The sequence below is a fragment of the Dipodomys merriami genome, unplaced genomic scaffold, assembly GCF_024711535.1.
Source record: "Dipodomys merriami isolate MVZ:Mamm:240054 unplaced genomic scaffold, mDipMer1.0.p SCAF_78, whole genome shotgun sequence".
Lineage (NCBI taxonomy): Eukaryota > Metazoa > Chordata > Mammalia > Rodentia > Heteromyidae > Dipodomys > Dipodomys merriami.
In genome coordinates, this window is record NW_027206379.1 from 4581912 (window position 1) to 4589366 (window position 7455).

The window sequence follows — 7455 nt, forward strand, 5'->3', positions numbered from 1 at the left end:
TTGGGAGGTGTCTGCAGCAGCGGAGAGGGGGGTGGGGGCTCAGCTCCTCCCTGCAGCTGGCCCGTCTCGGGGCACGGGAAGGCTGAATGAAGCTGGGTCAGAGAGAGCCCTTGTGGGGCCAGAGTGGGAAAGGGTGTCCCCTACCCTCGGGTGGAAGCCGAGGCCAGCCCAGCAGCCGTGGCCTGCGTGGTCCCAGGCCAGGGCCTAGGCTCCGGCACACATGGGCCTTGGTTTGGTTTGAGAGCCAGGCCCAGGACCCCCCTGCCCCACCTGCCTGCTCTGTGCTTCCTTTGTTTCTAGAAATGTGTCTGGCCCTGCCTTGTCTGTTGTCTTAGAAATGGGACAGAGTGTGTGTGTGTGTGTGTGGGGGGGAGACAAGAGCTACCTGTCCTGCAGAGGATGCAGGGCAGAGGTCACGGCTTGAGGTGTTCTGAGGACAGCATGGTCCCCGCCTCCCTGGGGCATACAAGCCCAGAGCTGGGGCCCACCCCAGGGCCAGCTGGGATTTGATCCCTTGCCAGTCAGGCTTGCTTGGGAGGAGAGGAAAGGGCGGGAGGCAGGGGCAGGCCAGAACATGGGTGGGGAGGAGCTCGCATGGGGCTCCTGGAACAAGGCCAGCGGCCAGCCGTGGGTGATTTGGAGGCCTAACCTGGCTCCTCCCCAGCCACGGTGAGACCCTCAGGCCAGCCCCAGCCCCTCCCCTCTTGCTGTGGGCTGGGGTCCCCAGGCTGCATCTCCTGAGTGGGCCCAGCCCCTGACACGGCTGCCTGGCCCCCACGCCCGTCCTCCTCAGCCCTGCTCACGGCCCTCTCTGTCCCTGGACTCCCGGAGTCCCTCCGTCCCTCTCCGGCTCCCGTTCTGGTGACCGGCTCTGTCCCTCTGCCCTCTGGAGGCCAAGGCGCCCTGTCCTTCGAGGGCCTTCATCTTCTCCATCCCAGTCCCCCCCTTCCCCCCCCCCCCCCCCGCCGGCCCGCCCCGTGTTCCCACCGATGGCCCCCTTTCTCCCTAGCCTATCAGGGCCCGGAGTGGGCGGGCCCAGCTGAGCTCATGGAATAGTTGAGACAAGGCCATGGCCAGGACCGGATGGCTGTCTGAGGGGCGCGGGGTGTGGGGAGGGCCCGCGTGGGTGCGAGGCCTGTGCCAAGGCATCTCAGAGCGCCGCAGGCACAGGAAGTGGCCCCATTGCTGTTTCAGCCAGCTCGCCTGGTGACTGTGGTGTCGATCTTGGCTACCCAGCCTGGCCTCCCTGGAGAGCCAGCAGCTGAATTGTACCCTCCAGGCAATAGGACACCTGCTCTGGCTCCACTCACGTCAGGGCCCAAACAGCCCCGTGGTCTGATTTCCCCAGTGCTCCCCGTCCAGGGGGGCCTGGGGCCTCCTTGAGTCTGGGTGGAGAACCCGCAGGGATGTGGGTGGGACTGTTGCTACCTCCTTCCCTGGTCAGATGCCCCCTCCATGCTTCCTCCACCAGCACAACACGCTCCCTCCTACCCCAGGGCCTTTGCGCTTCTGCTCGCTGTGCAGGAAGTGCCTAGCAGAGAGGGCGGGCAGGGGGAGCCTCCCGAGGTGATGCCCAGCCCACTCACCTGGCCGTCTCTCCCCACAGGCCTTGTGCTCCGTGGGGGCGGTTCCCTGCAGCGGTCGCCGGTGCCTGCCCGCCCCATCCACAGACAGATGTGAGATCCTCAGTGGCATCCCTGGAGACGGGCCGGGGACCACAGCCGGGCTCCTGCTACCCAGGGGCCGGTGGCATTTTCAGAAGGCGATGGCTCCTCTGAGTGCCGACCCTGTGCCCGAGCTCACCCGGGCAGCAACTGCTGGCCATAAGGCCCTGCCACGGGGGGGGGGGGGGGCTGGTGGAAGAGGGCTGGGGGAGGGGCCTCCGTGAGGCAACAAGCATGCGCCGAGCCCCCCCACCTCTCACCCACCGCCCGCCCGCCTCTCCTCCAGGACAAGACGCCGGAGGAGTTTTGTTAGAATTCCACCATCCCTGAGAGAAAAAAGGATTTTTTTGGGCTGCGATTTGAACTCAGGACCTTGTGCTTGGTAGGCAGGTGCTCTACCACTTGAGCCACACCTTCCAGTTCTGTTTTGTAGTGGTTATTTTTTTTTTATAAGAACACAATTTAATCCAAAATTACTAAGCCATCTAATTTTCCTCTTGCTATGATGGTATTTTTTCCTCCAAGACTGAATAAGTAATTGTAGTGGTTATTTTTGAGATGGGGTCCAACTTCTTTCCCCAGCATGTGCCTGGACTGTGATCTGCCTGTTTAGGCTTTCCATCATAATAGGATGGTACTAGTATATGTGCACCCCTGCACGTAGCTATGGGGGGGAAGGAGGGGTGCACATGGGCTTTTCTGCCTGGGCTGGCTTTGAACCACAATCCTCGCAACCTCAACCTCCCGAGTAGCTGGGACTATGGGTGTGAGCCCCAGTGCTCGCTAAGAAATGGCTCTTGGATGATGAAACTGAGCGGTCCAGGCTCAGAGTTCCGGCTCCCGTGTAGTGGAAGCACCGACAAGATGGAGGGACGGAGGGACGGACGGACGGGGATGCGGCCGCGCCCCTCACCTGGACACACGCAGGGAGTGGTAACCTGGGTTCCCAGCCACCCAGGGCCGGCCTCCCGCTGCTCCCGCTGCCCAGAGTGGCGGAGCAGGCCCGTGACTGACACGGCTGAGCAAGGGCCGCCCTCCGCCCGGCTGTCCCACCTTCCTTCCCCCGCCTGGCTGTGCCACAGCTGTCGGTCTGTCCTGGCACACTGCCTGTGGTGCTGCCGCCCTGGTGAAGCCGGCCTCACACCTCCTGTCTGTCCCACTGACCCCCCCCCGCCCCCCCCCCCCCCCCCCCCCCCCCCCCCCCCCCCCCCCGCCGCCGTTCGAATCCGGCTGCCCCCAGGCTCAGGAGGCCTCTGACTCAGTCTCCGGGCCACAATGGGGCCCCTGCTCTGTCCACCAAGTGGCCCTGTCTCTGGCCAGCATTCTATTTTTTTTTTTTTTGGTCGGTCCTGGGGCTTGAACTCTGGCCTGGGCGCTGTCCCTCAGCTCTTCAGCTCAAGGCAAGTGCTCTACCACTTGAGCTACAGCGCCACTTCCGGTTTTCTAGTGGTTTATTGGAGATAGGAGTCTCACGATCTTTCCTGCCCGGGCTGGCTTTGAACCACGATCCTCAGATCTCAGCCTCCTGAGTAGCTAGGATTACAGGCTTGAGCCACCAGAGCCCGACTTGGCCAGCATTCTGTCCTGTGGCCCTGGCCTGCCAGGTGCCTGGGGAACGATGAGGCTGCGTGGTGTGGCGGTGCAGAGTGGGGGAGGGGAGGTTAGAAGGCTGAGAAGTGTGGAAGCTGGGAAGTGGAGAGGCTGGGAGGGGGAGGGGGAAGAAGGAGGGGGAGGCTGGGAGGCAGGAGGTGGGAAGGGGGAAGGGGGAGGCTGGGAGGTGGGGAGGTGGGAGGTGGGAAGTGGAGAGGCTGAGAGGTGGGGAGGTGCGGATGGGGAGGGGGGAGCTGGGGAGAGGGGTGGTGGGAAGTGGAGAGGCTGGGGGTGGGGAGGTGGGGAGAGGGGAGGGGGGAGCTGGGGAGGGGGGAGGTGGGAAGTGGAGAGGCTGGGGGTGGGGAGGTGGGGAGAGGGGAGGGGGGAGCTGGGGAGGGGGGAGGGGGGAAGTGGAGAGGCTGGGGGTGGGGAGGTGGGGAGAGGGGAGGGGGGAGCTGGGGAGGGGGTGGTGGGAAGTGGAGAGGCTGGGGGTGGGGGGGTGGGGAGAGGGGGAGGGGGAACTGGGGAGGGGGGAGGGGGGAAGTGGAGAGGCTGGGGGTGGGGGGGTGGGGAGAGGGGAGGGGGGAGCTGGGGAGGGGGGAGGTGGGAAGTGGAGAGGCTGGGGGTGGGGAGGTGGGGAGAGGGGAGGGGGGAGCTGGGGAGGGGGGAGGTGGGAAGTGGAGAGGCTGGGGGTGGGGAGGTGGGGAGAGGGGAGGGGGGAGCTGGGGAGGGGGGAGGTGGGAAGTGGAGAGGCTAGGGGTGGGGAGGTGGGGAGAGGGGAGGGGGGAGCTGGGGAGGGGGGAGGTGGGAAGTGGAGAGGCTGGGGGTGGGGGGGTGGGGAGAGGGAGAGGGGGGAGGTGGGAAGTGGAGAGGCTGGGGGTGGGGAGGTGGGGAGAGGGGAGGGGGGAGCTGGGGAGAGGGGTGGTGGGAAGTGGAGAGGCTGGGGGTGGGGGGGTGGGGAGAGGGGAGGGGGGGAGCTGGGGAGGGGGGAGGTGGAAGTGGAGAGGCTGGGGGTGGGGAGGTGGGGAGAGGGGAGGGGGCAGCTGGGGAGGGGGGAGGTGGGAAGTGGAGAGGCTGGGGGTGGGGAGGTGGGGAGAGGGGAGGGGGGAGCTGGGGAGGGGGGAGGTGGGAAGTGGAGAGGCTAGGGGTGGGGAGGTGGGGAGAGGGGAGGGGGGAGCTGGGGAGGGGGGAGGTGGGAAGTGGAGAGGCTGGGGGTGGAGGGGTGGGGAGAGGGGAGGGGGGAACTGGGGAGGGGGGAGGGGGGAAGTGGAGAGGCTGGGGGTGGGGAGGTGGGGAGAGGGGAGGGGGGAGCTGGGGAGAGGGGTGGTGGGAAGTGGAGAGGCTGGGGGTGGGGGGGTGGGGAGAGGGGAGGGGGGAGCTGGGGAGGGGGGAGGTGGGAAGTGGAGAGGCTGGGGGTGGGGAGGTGGGGAGAGGGGAGGGGGGAGCTGGGGAGGGGGGAGGTGGGAAGTGGAGAGGCTGGGGGTGGGGAGGTGGGGAGAGGGGAGGGGGGAGCTGGGGAGGGGGGAGGTGGGAAGTGGAGAGGCTGGGGGTGGGGGGGTGGGGAGAGGGGAGGGGGGAGCTGGGGAGGGGGGAGGTGGGAAGTGGAGAGGCTGGGGGTGGGGAGGTGGGGAGAGGGGAGGGGGGAGCTGGGGAGGGGGGAGGGGGGAAGTGGAGAGGCTGGGGGTGGGGAGGTGGGGAGAGGGGAGGGGGGAGCTGGGGAGGGGGGAGGGGTGGGAAGTGGAGAGGCTGGGGGTGGGGAGATGGGGCAGCCTGGGGTGAGCTGCTGCAGGCACCAGCGTTTCTGGGTGAGTCACCCCCCCAGGCCCTCAGGTCAGGTGCGCACCACCCCAGACGCCAATTAGTAGTTGTCACCCTTGCTCTGATGGGATAGGGAGGGAATTCCCCCGGGCCGGCCCGCGGCTGCCCCTTCCTGGAAGAGGACTAGAGCCCTTTCCTCACACCACGGGCAGTCCACGTGGATGCGCCCCTGGGCCCAGTGGAATCCTCTGGAACTGCAGCTGGAGCTCTGCCCAGTGGGGATCCCGTCATCCTCGAGCAGAGTGGAGGTGGAGGCCCTGGAGCAGAGACAGGCCTTGCTGGGGCAGGGTGCAGATATCTGGTGGCGTGGGCCCAGACCGGGACCCCATGGGTGTCAGCGCCCCAGATCAGGCCCTGGGGCCTGGGAGACTGCCCAGGGCCTCAGTGGAGCTGTCAGGGCCTCCCCTCCCCCATGTCTCCACCCCCCACCTGGGACCCTGAGCCTCTGGAGGCTCCCAGGGACCTTGGCGAAGCCCTGTCCAGGCTGCGGGGGCTGCCCTGGGCAGCGAGCTCCTCGTCCTGAGCCCGGAGGGGTGGGACCCTGCTTGGGGCGGGAGGCCTCAGGCCCACAGGCAGGACAGCCCCCCCCCCAGTCCTCCCCCATTCCCACCCCTTCCCCGCCGCTGCCGCTCCCTCTGGCTGAGGCCCTGGGCAGCTCTGCCCTCATCAGGCGCCTGTCACCCTTGGGTGGGGCCTTTGATGTCGCCGGCTGGGTGCTGGCGCGCTGTGGCCGCTTTCTCCCGTCCTTTGAAGCCCGCCGCACCCTGTGGCTCTGTCCTAGCTCAGCCAGCTGACGTCCACACTCAACATCCTGCAGCCCCTACTGGCCTATCCAGAGCCAGAGGCTTGCTGAGCTCAGGCCTGGCTCCGGGGCCCTGGGGACAAATGTACCCCTGCCCTGCCCTGTCCCCACCCCAAGTTAACTGGAAGTCCTGTGTGGAAGAGGTCAGCCATGGCGGCCACACAAGGGCTGGCAGGCCCATGGGGCCCAAGGACAGCCCGGTCGACCTGCTGTTCCTAGGTGGGGAAACTGAGGCATGGGGGGCCCCGCCCAGTGGGGCCTTAGGGCCGTGTCCCAGCGGGTCTGTTTCTCTCGAAGGCCCCTCCTCAGGCCCACTGGTGCCCCCAACACCCCCAGTGAGCTGGGACTGGCCCTTATCACCCTGCCTGCGGCCACAGTGGGGAGACTGCCATAAACCGGTTTGCTCCCCTGAAGAAGAGAGGAAGGAAAGGCGCCTGCTAATAAAACAGCAGATCAAAGCCGACTTATCTCTTCATTTTGCTGTAAAACTGCAGAAGCAAAAAGACAGGCGGTGCCTTTATGGTTCAGGCCTAGATTTGATGGTGGGGGGCCTACAGCCACGCCCACAGGGCACCCACGCCCACAGGCACCCGTGCCACAGGGCACCCACGCCACAGGACACCCATACCACAGGAAACCCACGCCCACAGGGCACCCATACCACAGGACACCCACGCCCACAGGACACCCATGCCCACAGGCACCCACACCACAGGGCACCCACGCCCACAGGCACCCGTGCCACAGGACACCCACACCACAGGACACCCACGCCCACAGGACACCCATACCACAGGGCACCCACACCACAGGACACCCACGCCCACAGGACACCCATACCACAGGGCACCCACGCCCACAGGGCACCCACGCCCACAGGCACCCATACCACAGGACACCCACGCCCACAGGACACCCATACCACAGGACACCCACACCACAGGGCACCCACACCACAGGACACCCATACCACAGGACACCCATACCACAGGCACCCATACCACAGGACACCCACGCCCACAGGACACCCATACCACAGGACACCCACGCCCACAGGCACCCATGCCCACAGGCACCCACACCACAGGGCACCCACGCCCACAGGCACCCGTGCCACAGGACACCCACACCACAGGACACCCACGCCCACAGGACACCCATACCACAGGGCACCCACACCACAGGACACCCACGCCCACAGGACACCCATACCACAGGGCACCCACGCCCACAGGGCACCCACGCCCACAGGGCACCCACGCCCACAGGCACCCATACCACAGGGCACCCACGCCCACAGGACACCCATACCACAGGACACCCACACCACAGGGCACCCACACCACAGGACACCCATACCACAGGACACCCATACCACAGGACACCCATACCACAGGCACCCATACCACAGGACACCCACGCCCACAGGACACCCATACCACAGGACACCCATACCACAGGACACCCACGCCACAGGACACCCACGCCACAGGACACCCACGCCACAGGGCACCCATACCACAGGGCACCCATACCACAGGACACCCATACCACAGGACACCCATACCACAGGACACCCAC